We start from the raw sequence: 10818 nt of genomic DNA on the forward strand, positions 1-10818 counted from the left end.
TGGACGCTGGGGCGATTAAGGCGTTATTCGGTCATCAGTTTTCTTGGAAGGACACATTAAGAGCCACAAGACGGTCAACAACGTCAATAGGAGGCACATTTAAGGCGATTCCCATTAAGAATCCACGGCAGTTACTTTAAGCGATGCGGCGTTTGTTGTTTATATTTTTGGTAGTTATGTGTCTGTGTTTATCCATGTGTGATCAGACATTGGTGACGTTTGTCTACGGGCTCGTGTATTATCAGCGTGCCTGTGTCATTATTCACATGTCCTACAATCATCGAGGTTGAAAACTTCCATGGATCAGTTAAATAATCATGTTAAAAAATACCTGAAAGAATAGCGGGAGCGTGGGAATATCAATATGATTGGCATATTTGATTTGGATAGTGATAATGGATAAAATGAGTGATATAAAGGGGAAGGATTGCCATTTCATTTATTACCCGGATCGATTTAAAAGTCTAATAAATGTTTTTCCGGTCCAGACATCTCCACCGTCATGTGATTTAATAGCGTGTTTGGTACTGTCAGTCTGCATGAGAGATGTGAACGGTGACAGAGGGACATGACTTTTAAAATCTTTAATAAATAAATTTTTTGAACGTGAGAACTAAAATAAGGCAATAATATACATTGGGCATTGAATTATGAACGTGTTGCTTAGTTATCCATTGGGAAAATAACGATGTAAAAGAGATGTTTTCAATTGACTTTGACCGATGACGAAACTCGTGAGTCGCTTGGTCCGCCTCCTCATCCCGCCACATCATGAGATCGGTGTGAACGATTCTAGTTCAGCTCATTAGAAACACACACACGGCATCAACACATTCCCACCGTCTCATCTTCTCTCGTGGTCAATCACATCTCGCTTCTAATAAATCCTTATTTACTCACAGAAAGACACATTGTCCTAAACACGGTAACGGCAATAATGAAACATTAGGCAGCAGTCTACAGGAGTTCAAGGAGTGTTTGTCTGTGATGTGTTTTTAACAGAAAACATAATGGCGATTTATTCATTAGTGTACATTGACGCTTCTCTGTGTGTTAGTCCTTGTCGGCGTGACCTACGGTCGTTGCCGTAATATGAGTCCATCAGGGCTTATGAATCACACCACATGTCTATTTTATACGAGTGCGCTCGAACAGCGTTCGTTGCTGAGTGCGGTCCACGTTCACTCTGGTATACAAGATGGAGCTTGAGACGCATCGCAAGCAGGAAGGACTTAAGAGACGACAGACGAACAGAGGCCTTTAAGAACGCATCGGCACGTGGTCAACTTCACATGTGGGCGTGTTCGTGCATTTATGTTTGGGATAGTGTCAGTGTTTTATGCCTGATGCAGCATTTAAAGGCTTTCGTGCGTCTGCTTCTGGTTCTCTTCCTCCTCTCCTCCTCCTCCGAGTCGTTGACCTCCTCTCAGTTCACTCTATTTAGAAACTACCACATAACACCACATTCTACTCTCTCTCTCTCTCTCCATACCCTACTCTCCTCTTCTGTACTCCTGAACATGTTAAGACTTGGAAGTGTTTTTCAGCTGATTCATGGAGAAGTGTGTTGACTGTCAGTCAGCGGACAGCACATGGGCATACAAGTGCTTTACGCAAATATTTGGACGGTGGAAAATAATATCATGATATGCGTATTCTCATTTGTTGGGGAACATCAGTGTGTGTTTTTAATTCGCTCTGAGCGGGCGTGAAGCTCGATGCGCTGGCTATGTCGCTGGCTGCCACTCGAGTCGATAACCTGACAGATTCAGCTCTTAGAAGGCACACACAGCAACAACACATGCCCCGTCTCTCTCTCCTCCATCCACCTCCACTCTGCATCCTTTGTTCCAAGCAAGAATCCTGTCTGGTAACATTTAACAGGGCTCTCATCAAACAACTGAGATCAGACATCCTCTGGGCACTGGTTCATCACACTCACATCTGCTATCTTCAGGTCTTACACCCAATCCTCCATTCGAACGTGGCTTTGAAAGGAGTGAAACATTCCTAGTTCTGTATGCATTACAATCTCTTATTTTATAGAGAGAGCTGAACAGGTTGTTGTTTGGTCGGTCGTTCCGTTTAATGGAACAAGATGGAGTTGAAGCGATTAGCGTTGGTGCAATGTAAAAAAGTAGTGAGTTGACATGGATGCAAACTCTGTGAAGGAGGCGGAGCTTTATTGTGAAAAGGCAGGATGCCGATGAGCTTGTAAGGCCTCGTTCCTGACATATTATCCTGACCTCCTCATCTCGATCCTCATCACTCTGCCGTCCTCCTTCCTCTCCTCACCACCTCACACCTACCACCTGTCATTCCCAACAGTCATCCTCCTCTCTCCTCCTCATCTCACTCCATCTCCTTTCTTCTCCGGAACAGCTTTAGACCGGAGACTTCATCTCTTTTATCTCTGAGGATATCCCAACAGAGCGTTTTTTCATGACGTGATTGTGAGGTGCGTGTGTTAGTGTGTGTGTGTGTGTGTCGTTGGTGTGTGTGTGTTGTTGTCGAGTGAAGCTGTGTGTGTGTGTCTGGTGTGTGTGGATGGTCCCAACAAACTGACAGATTCCACTTAATCCGTACCCACAAATTCGACATGGATATCGTGATAACATTTAAAGCCACAAAAATAAACACACATGTTAAGAAATGTTTCAAGTGACTTTGGACATAAAACATTTAGTTGTTATCCTGTATTAAACTCATTTTTCTTTTGACATCACTCACGTAATCCGGACACAAATGGGCTTGATTCCATCTTTTATGCCAAGAAAAAATATATAATATTGATAACATTTAAAGAAAAGAGGACATCGTAAACAAGATGTTTATGACTGAAGGCGCTTTTTGACATATTATAGACAGTTAATAATCGATTAATCACATTATGGAGGCCTTCTCTCTGACCATGCACACACACACACACACACACAGGGATGTCATTCCCAACAGTGACCTCCTCTGTCCTCTGATCTGAGGTCCATTGTTGGGCCGGACCACAATAGACCGGAGACTTCCTGGTACTGAAGGAACCAGAGAGAGGGGGTCTCGTGAGGAGGGGCGTGTGTGTGTGTGTGTGTGTGTGTTGAGCGAGGAAAAGCAGGTGGTCAGATCAAGCAGACGAGGAAGCAGGAGAGACAACTGGTCACACACACACACACACACACACACACACACACACACCTCGTACAGCGTTCCCAGCTACACCTACAAATTAAAATCGGCCATGTGACCCACGCAGTCGTGAACCAGGAAGTAAGAAGACCACAAAAAAAACTAAACACACATGGGATTAAGCAGAAGTACCAGGGGGAGGAGCTTCGTGGCCTCAACACCAACTTGGTTGTTTCCTGTAAAGACGGAGGTTTATTTTGAAAATACACACGGAGATCCAGACAATGGGGGGGGGGGGGTCAAAGGTCGAGGGGGATTAACCCCCTCATCTCTCTTAAAAGCCTCCGTCTGGGTTTGGGGGGGGGGGGATCTCCTCTCCGCCCCCTCAGGAAGTTCAGGCTCCACGTCGCTGGAATTCCTCAAGAGAACTTAATCCGGTCGGACCTCAAAGACGCGGCACGTACATTTAAACGGTTCTGTCCACTTCCTGTGGCGCCGGTTGCTTTCTCCGAGAGAGAGAGAGAGAGAGAGAGAGAGAGAGAGACACACACACACACACACACACCTTTAAACCAAGTTTCCACGACCCGACGTGTACATAATAGAGGATTATCCCCAAGCTGCCGTTGCTATGGCAACCAAACTTTTCAGTCAAGGTGCGTTCACTCGCAGCTCCGGGACTGTTCCAGGTTTTCCCACGACCGTGGGAACCCTGAACACCACATCCCATGAGGTCATCGGTTTGGTATCTTGGTTTCGTGGAGATCGCCGAGCGGTTTAACGGCGCCGCTCACCGAGGAGAGCGGCCTTCGCTCGAGCGTCGGGAGGACGCTCGCCAGCAGACGCCACAAGACACGCCCCCCAAGACACGCCCCCAATCTGTTCAAAGACTAACGCAGCACCGTGTACCGGTAATCTCACCGTCTTGTTTACGTGTTCGGGACTGGAGACCGGGGTTCACCCCCCCCCCCACACCCACTCTCTCTCAAATACAGGGGGGGTAGAGGTAGAGAGAGAAAGAGAGAGAGATGGTGAGAAAGAGAGACAGATATAGAGATAGATGGAAGGAGAGAGAGCTATAGAGAAAGAAAGAGACAGAGATATGGATGAATACAAATAGAGAGAGACAGAGACGAGAGAAAAAGAGATAGATAGATCGAGACAAAAGTGGTAGGATAGAGAAAGAAGAGATGAAAGTGAAAGAGAGAAAAGGGGAGGATGAGATGAAAGACGGAAAGTATTCAGCCAGAAGATGAACAGAACAGAGGTAGAAGAGAGAGAGAGAGAGAGAGAGAGAGAGAGAGAGTGAAAGGTAGAGAGAGAGTGAGAGGTAGAGAGGTAGAGAGAGAGAGAGAGGGCGGGTGAGAGGCGGTGAAGGTAGAGAGAGAGCGAGAGGAAAAGAGTGAGAGTGAGAGTAGAGAGAGAGAGAGAGAGAGAGAGGAAAGGTGAGAGAGAGAGAGGCGAGGTGAAAGGTAGAGAGAGAGAGGTGGAGAGAGAGAGGGAGAGAAGGTAAGAGAGTGAGAGGTGGAGGTGAGAGAGAGAGAGGAGCGAAAGGTGGAGAGAGTGAGAGGTAGAGAGGTGAGAGAGAGAGGAGGAGTGAAAGGTAGAGAGAGGTGAGAGGTGAGAGGTAGAGAGAGAGAGAGCGAGAGTGAAGGTAGAGAGAGGGAGAGAGGTGAGAGAGAGAGAGAGAGAGGCTGTGAGAACTCTCAACCTGCTGACTGAAGGAGCATCTTCCTTTCCGATCTGAGTCCTGAGTCACGTCGTGTTTTCTTGTGCTTATAATAAAGAGTTATGAATGAGATCATTGGTGTTTTGTATCCTCCAAAGACACGGTGAAGGTTTCATCTCACAGAGCCAGACCAACACTCATTACCATGAGTTAATTCACTTGTTTGATAACGGAAACAATCGTATAAATAAACATGGACGCCAGCTGTGAAGTTGTTTTCTGCGCTGGTGAAAGACAAATCAGTCTAAATGTCACCAGACTAATGGACTCCTTCTGGAGCTTCAATCCTCCTCCAGGTCTCAAATAACAGTCCTCATCCGTCTCTTATAGTCACAGACAGATATATAAATATATATAAATATTTGAAAATAAATATATAATAAAATATCTAAAGAAAGATATATTTATAAATTAATCTAAAAATATATATATAATATATATAGATAAAATATATATATATTTTTTTAAATAAATATAATAAAATATATATAGAAAGATATATATATATATATATATAAATAGAAATTAATTTGAAAAATATATTATATATAGATAAATAAATATATATATATATAATAAAATATATATAGAAGAAAAATATATATATATAGATAGAAATATACATATAAATATTTTAAAATAAATATATATATATATATTATAAAATATATATAGAAAGATATATATATATATCTAAAAATATATTCAAATATATATAGAAAGATATATATATATAAATATATTAAAATATATAGAGATCGAAATATATATAGAAATATAAACAAACTCTCATCTCCAACTGACATGTTTTCATGGGGGGGGGGATGTAAATCTCTGCACTTACGCCTCTGCACAAATGTGTCGGGGGAACGTCGATGGGGTTTCTGTCAGATAAATAAAAAAAGGAGGAGGAGAGCGACGCAGACGGAGACAGACGTTCATGCACACAGGTCGACGACGGGAATAAAGAAAACAAGCGCTGAAGCCAGCCGACGGCTCCCGAGAGAACGCGGATAAAAATACCCAGAAGTCAGAATGGGAACGGGGGTAATGGATGTTCCCCAACACACACACACACAGACAGAGGAATGTGTGCGTGTGTGTGTGTTACAATTAAAATGGAGGCAGTTAATAACTGGAATCAACGAAGCACCGAGAGGTCCTTGAACATGCAGCCGTAGCTGGCTTCACGTGACTCCTGGCAGAGATAATCATAATCATAATAATAATAGCGTATGTTGGCTTGTGAGCCAGAGTTGCAGTAAGTTACACAACAAATTAACAAAGAGCTTCTCTGTCGACCAATTAAAACAAATACCTAGAATTAAAGATGACGTTTGAAATAATTAAATCTACCTTTACCTTCATCATTACCTTCTGTAATAATCCCCCCCCCCCCCAGAGCAACGAGGTCACCGAGAGCGCCGTGGACAAAGAGGCGTGGGTCAGTGTCAACAATGTGGTTTGATTACAGTCTTAGTAATAAATAAGTACACGAGAGGGAAAGCTCGAGAACGTAAGTTACAGATTTTCTCGCAGGTCCTTGAACTGGCGCCAGGCGGATCGTGTCTCTCCTCCTCTTGACGTTTGTTCAAATCGATCAAATATTACAGATTCACCGGCGGTGAGCTTCATCCCCGCACACACTCGGAGGCGCTGAAGCAGCCTCTCACGGGAGGCGCTGTAATTCATCCATCACACACACACACACACACACACACACACACACACACTTCACGGGCAATCCCTCGGGCTTCACTTGAAGCGGCTCCAGACAGTCAGCGTTAAACCCGGTCGTCTAAACTGGGCCTATCTCTGCAGTGCAGCCGGGGGAGGGACCCCCCGCCCCCCCCGCCCCCTTTAGATTACATTGGACTCACCGACAATCTCTCGAGACGCCGGGCGTCCCCCGACCGGCGACACCCCGCCACGGACCTATCAGGAGCAGGAAGTGAGCCCCACTAGTTGTATTCTTCAAAGTCCTGATATGGAGGATGTATGTGGAAGTATGTCTGTATGTACATATATATATATATATATACACACAGGTGTGCACATAACTGGTACGCAGGTACGCATGGGCGAAAATAATCAACAATGCGTAATGCCACTTGTGTTACTTTGCGCCTTTGCGTCCTGACCGATCTGTTGTTGGTCGTCTCTCCAGCAGCGTGTCATTCTGTCTCTACGTGTCGTGTTAACACGTCTCGTCTCGCCGCAGAACTCCGATGCCGGCGTGTGAGCGCACATCGGGACGAAAATAAAGTGACTTGGAAATATATATATATATATGTATGTGTATATATATATAAATATATATACACACAAATATATATAAATATATATTGTTTTCTATTTTTTCTTTATTTTATATAATTCGTCTGATTTATTTGATATTAATTTAGGATAGGAATATATAAGCATTTTTTGCTTCTACCTATACCTTTTCAGTCTTTGTTTTGTATATTATATAGAATAATATTGTCTTGTCTATATCGATGTTTAAAGTGGACCCCAAATGAAAAAATGGCTAAATATGGCCGACGGTGAGCTCCTCCTTTGAGCTCCTTCCTATAGGAGGAGGACGCGAGGTTTCACACGCGAGGTTTCACACGCGAGGTTTCACACGCGAGGTTTCTTCTCGTGAAACTCTCCAATGAGATCGGGAGCGGTTTGTTTTCATTGTATCCCGATGGCTCTCAACATGGCGGCTCCACCCGCGTGAACGAGGCGTGAGAGAACAACCCGTCTCCAGTGGGGGGGGGGGGTCTCTCAACAGCCGCGAGACGGAGAGACAAATCAAACGTTTCAAATGATGCCGAGTTGGAAAGAAGTGGCCTCCTGAAGCGTGTTTGTGTGTGTGTGTTCATGTGTGTGTGTGTGTGTTCATGAGTGTGTGTGTTCATGTGTGTGTGTTCATGTGTGTGTGTGTTCATGTGTGTGTTCACGTGTGTGTTCATGTGTGTGTGTTCATGTGTGTGTGTTCATGTGTGTGTGTGTTCATGTGTGTGTTCATGTGTGTGTGTTCATGTGTGTGTGTTCATGTGTGTGTGTTCATGTGTGTGTTCATGTGTGTGTGTTCATGTGTGTGTGTTCATGTGTGTGTTCATGTGTGTGTGTTCATGTGTGTGTGTGTTCATGTGTGTGTGTTCATGAGTGTGTGTGTTCATGTGTGTGTTCATGTGTGTGTGTGTTCATGTGTGTGTGTTCATGTGTGTGTGTTCATGTGTGTGTGTGTGTGTGTTCATGAGTGTGTGTTCATGTGTGTGTGTGTGTGTGTTCATGAGTGTGTGTTCATGTGTGTGTTCATGTGTGTGTGTGTGTTCATGTGTGTGTGTTCATGTGTGTGTTCGTGTGTGTTCATGTGTGTGTGTGTTCATGTGTGTGTGTGTGTTCATGTGTGTGTGTGTTCATGTGTGTGTGTGTGTGTTCATGTGTGTGTGTGTTCATGTGTGTGTGTTCATGTGTGTGTGTGTTCATGTGTGTGTGTTCATGTGTGTGTGTTCATGTGTGTGTGTTCATGTGTGTGTGTGTGTTCATGTGTGTGTTCATGTGTGTGTGTGTTCATGTGTGTGTGTGTGTGTTCATGTGTGTGTGTTCATGAGTGTGTATTCATGTGTGTGTGTATTCATGTGTGTCTATGTGTGTGTGTTCATGTGTGTGTGTGTTCATATGTGTGTATGTGTGTTCATGTGTGTGTGTTCACGTGTGTTCACGTGTGTTCATGTGTGTTCATGTGTTCACGTGTGTGTGTTCATGTGTTCACGTGTGTTCATGTGTGTGTGTGTGTGTTCATGTGTGTGTGTGTTATGTGTGTGTTCATGTGTGTGTGTGTTATGTGTGTGTTCACGTGTGTGTGTTCATGTGTGTGTGTGCATGTGTTCATGTGTGTGTGTGTGTGTGCACGTGTTCATGTGTGTGTGTGCGTGTGTGTGTGTTCATGTGTGCGTGTGTTCATGAGTGTGTGTGTTCATGTGTTCATGTGTGTGTTCATGTGTGTGTGTGTTCATGTGTGTGTGTGTGTTCATGTGTGTGTGTTCATGTGTGTGTGTGTGTGTTCATGTGTGTGTGTTCATGAGTGTGTGTGTGTGTGTGTGTGTTCATGAGTGTGTGTGTTCATGTGTGTGTGTGTGTGTTCGTGTGTGTGTGTGTGTGTGTGCGTTCATGTGTGTCTTGTAGCTGCTCATGGAGGCCTGGGTTAAGCAGCAGTCCCTCAGTCCCTCTCGTCGCCACATTCCAACACGCTGAGCCCCTCGGACGACGATGTTTATGAGAATTCCCAGAAATCCTCAAATAAAAAGAGCCGTTGAACGACGATGGGAGGGGCTCCACGGGGGGGGGGGGGGGGGGGACACCAAACGCGCAGCTTTAGTCATTTTATCTCCCCCCCCCCCAGAGAGGCGTCTGTCTGTCGGGGGTTATTTGGTTATCGGGTCTCGATGCAAATATGCCGGTGAGATCATTCACAGCGTGCTGCCAGACGGTCACGGCCGCTAGCGGGAAAAGGGGTGTGTGTGCGTGTGTGTGTGTGTGTGTGTGTGCGTTATAGAGTTAGCTACACCTGAAACTATGTTCTCCTCTTGCAACGACGACATTTAAATCAAATAATTATAATTGATGAAAATTGAAAAAACGTTGGAATCGTCGACGTCTCGAAAACAACTCCAACGATGCGACTCGCTGCTGGATATCGATTACCTATAACCTACACGGGGGGGGGGGGGGGGGGGGGGGTAGTGACACACCTGGCTAGTAATGACCGAGTAGCGATGGAAACCCACCGCGGCAACGCTAACCGCGCGAACGACGACCTCGACTCCATTCAGCACTTTGATCTTGCCGGCCACCGATGTTGCCTTCAGGGGGAGGTCATCAACGCACAAACAACACGACAACCCCCCCCCCCCCCCTCCCCGCGGCACAGAGGTCGTCGCGCTCGCAGGGAAATCAATACCCGGCAATGATTAAGCTCGACGCGGCGGATCGGCTGAGAGGGTCTGGCCAAGTTCACGAGAGGAGAGACAACGCACGACTCAGCAGCCGAGAGGAGGAGGAGGAGGAAGAGGAGGGGGAGGAGTTGACGGATGTGAGGCAATTGAGCCGAAGCATCGATCAAACATTCCCAGAAAGCAGAACTTCAGTGGATTCCGCCGCTCCGATGTGGAAACCCAACAGCTCCCTCTTCTTTTAATAAACGTCTTTCTTCTTCTTCTCCTCCATTCATCCTTTTCTCTTTGTCCCGCCACCTTTCAACGTGACTCAACGACAGCCGGGAGTCTGGAGACAACGTCAGCGACTGAGATTGAGGAATGCGTGGTATGCTAGAGGTCCCCCCCCCCCCCCCCAAAAACAAAAAACAAACATGGAGGCCACAAGGAAAGTAAATATGTTGTTCCCTCGTCAGTCAGTCTGTCCCCTTCCTGATGAAAGACCTGTCAGGTTGCCTCTGTCACGAGTTGTTATCTGTGTGTGTGTGTGTGTGTGTGTGTGTGTGTGTGTGTGTGTGGCCTTCATGTCCGTCCAACAATAACCCGTCGGAGGAGCTTTTCTTTAACCGAGGACAGACTCTAAATAAAAACATCTCGTGTTTCAGAGTCTGTTAGTTTTTCTTGTCCTAACAGATTTCATATCGTAAAAAAATAAAATAACCACAGACTTTATTTCAAGGCAACCAAAAAAACGACTCAGGCCGTCACGAGGGATCCGCAAAGAGCAGGAATGCCGACTGCTTCCCATATTTCGGGGCTCATCTCTGCAGACGGATATCGATGATAGTCCCAGAGTCCGATTTAGCTTTTCGCTCTTTTATATCGTTAATATGTGTTATATTTAGGTTTTGGAGAGTTTCTCTGCAAATAAACAGAAGAGCTGAAACAATCGGTCGCAAAATATGAAACTTTTCTCTTTTGTGTGGATTTATTTATATTTTGTAAACGTCATACGAGAGTAAATTAAGCAAAATAAAAGCAATT

The sequence above is a fragment of the Pseudoliparis swirei genome, chromosome 21 (assembly GCF_029220125.1).
Source record: "Pseudoliparis swirei isolate HS2019 ecotype Mariana Trench chromosome 21, NWPU_hadal_v1, whole genome shotgun sequence".
In the NCBI taxonomy this organism is placed as follows: domain Eukaryota; kingdom Metazoa; phylum Chordata; class Actinopteri; order Perciformes; family Liparidae; genus Pseudoliparis; species Pseudoliparis swirei.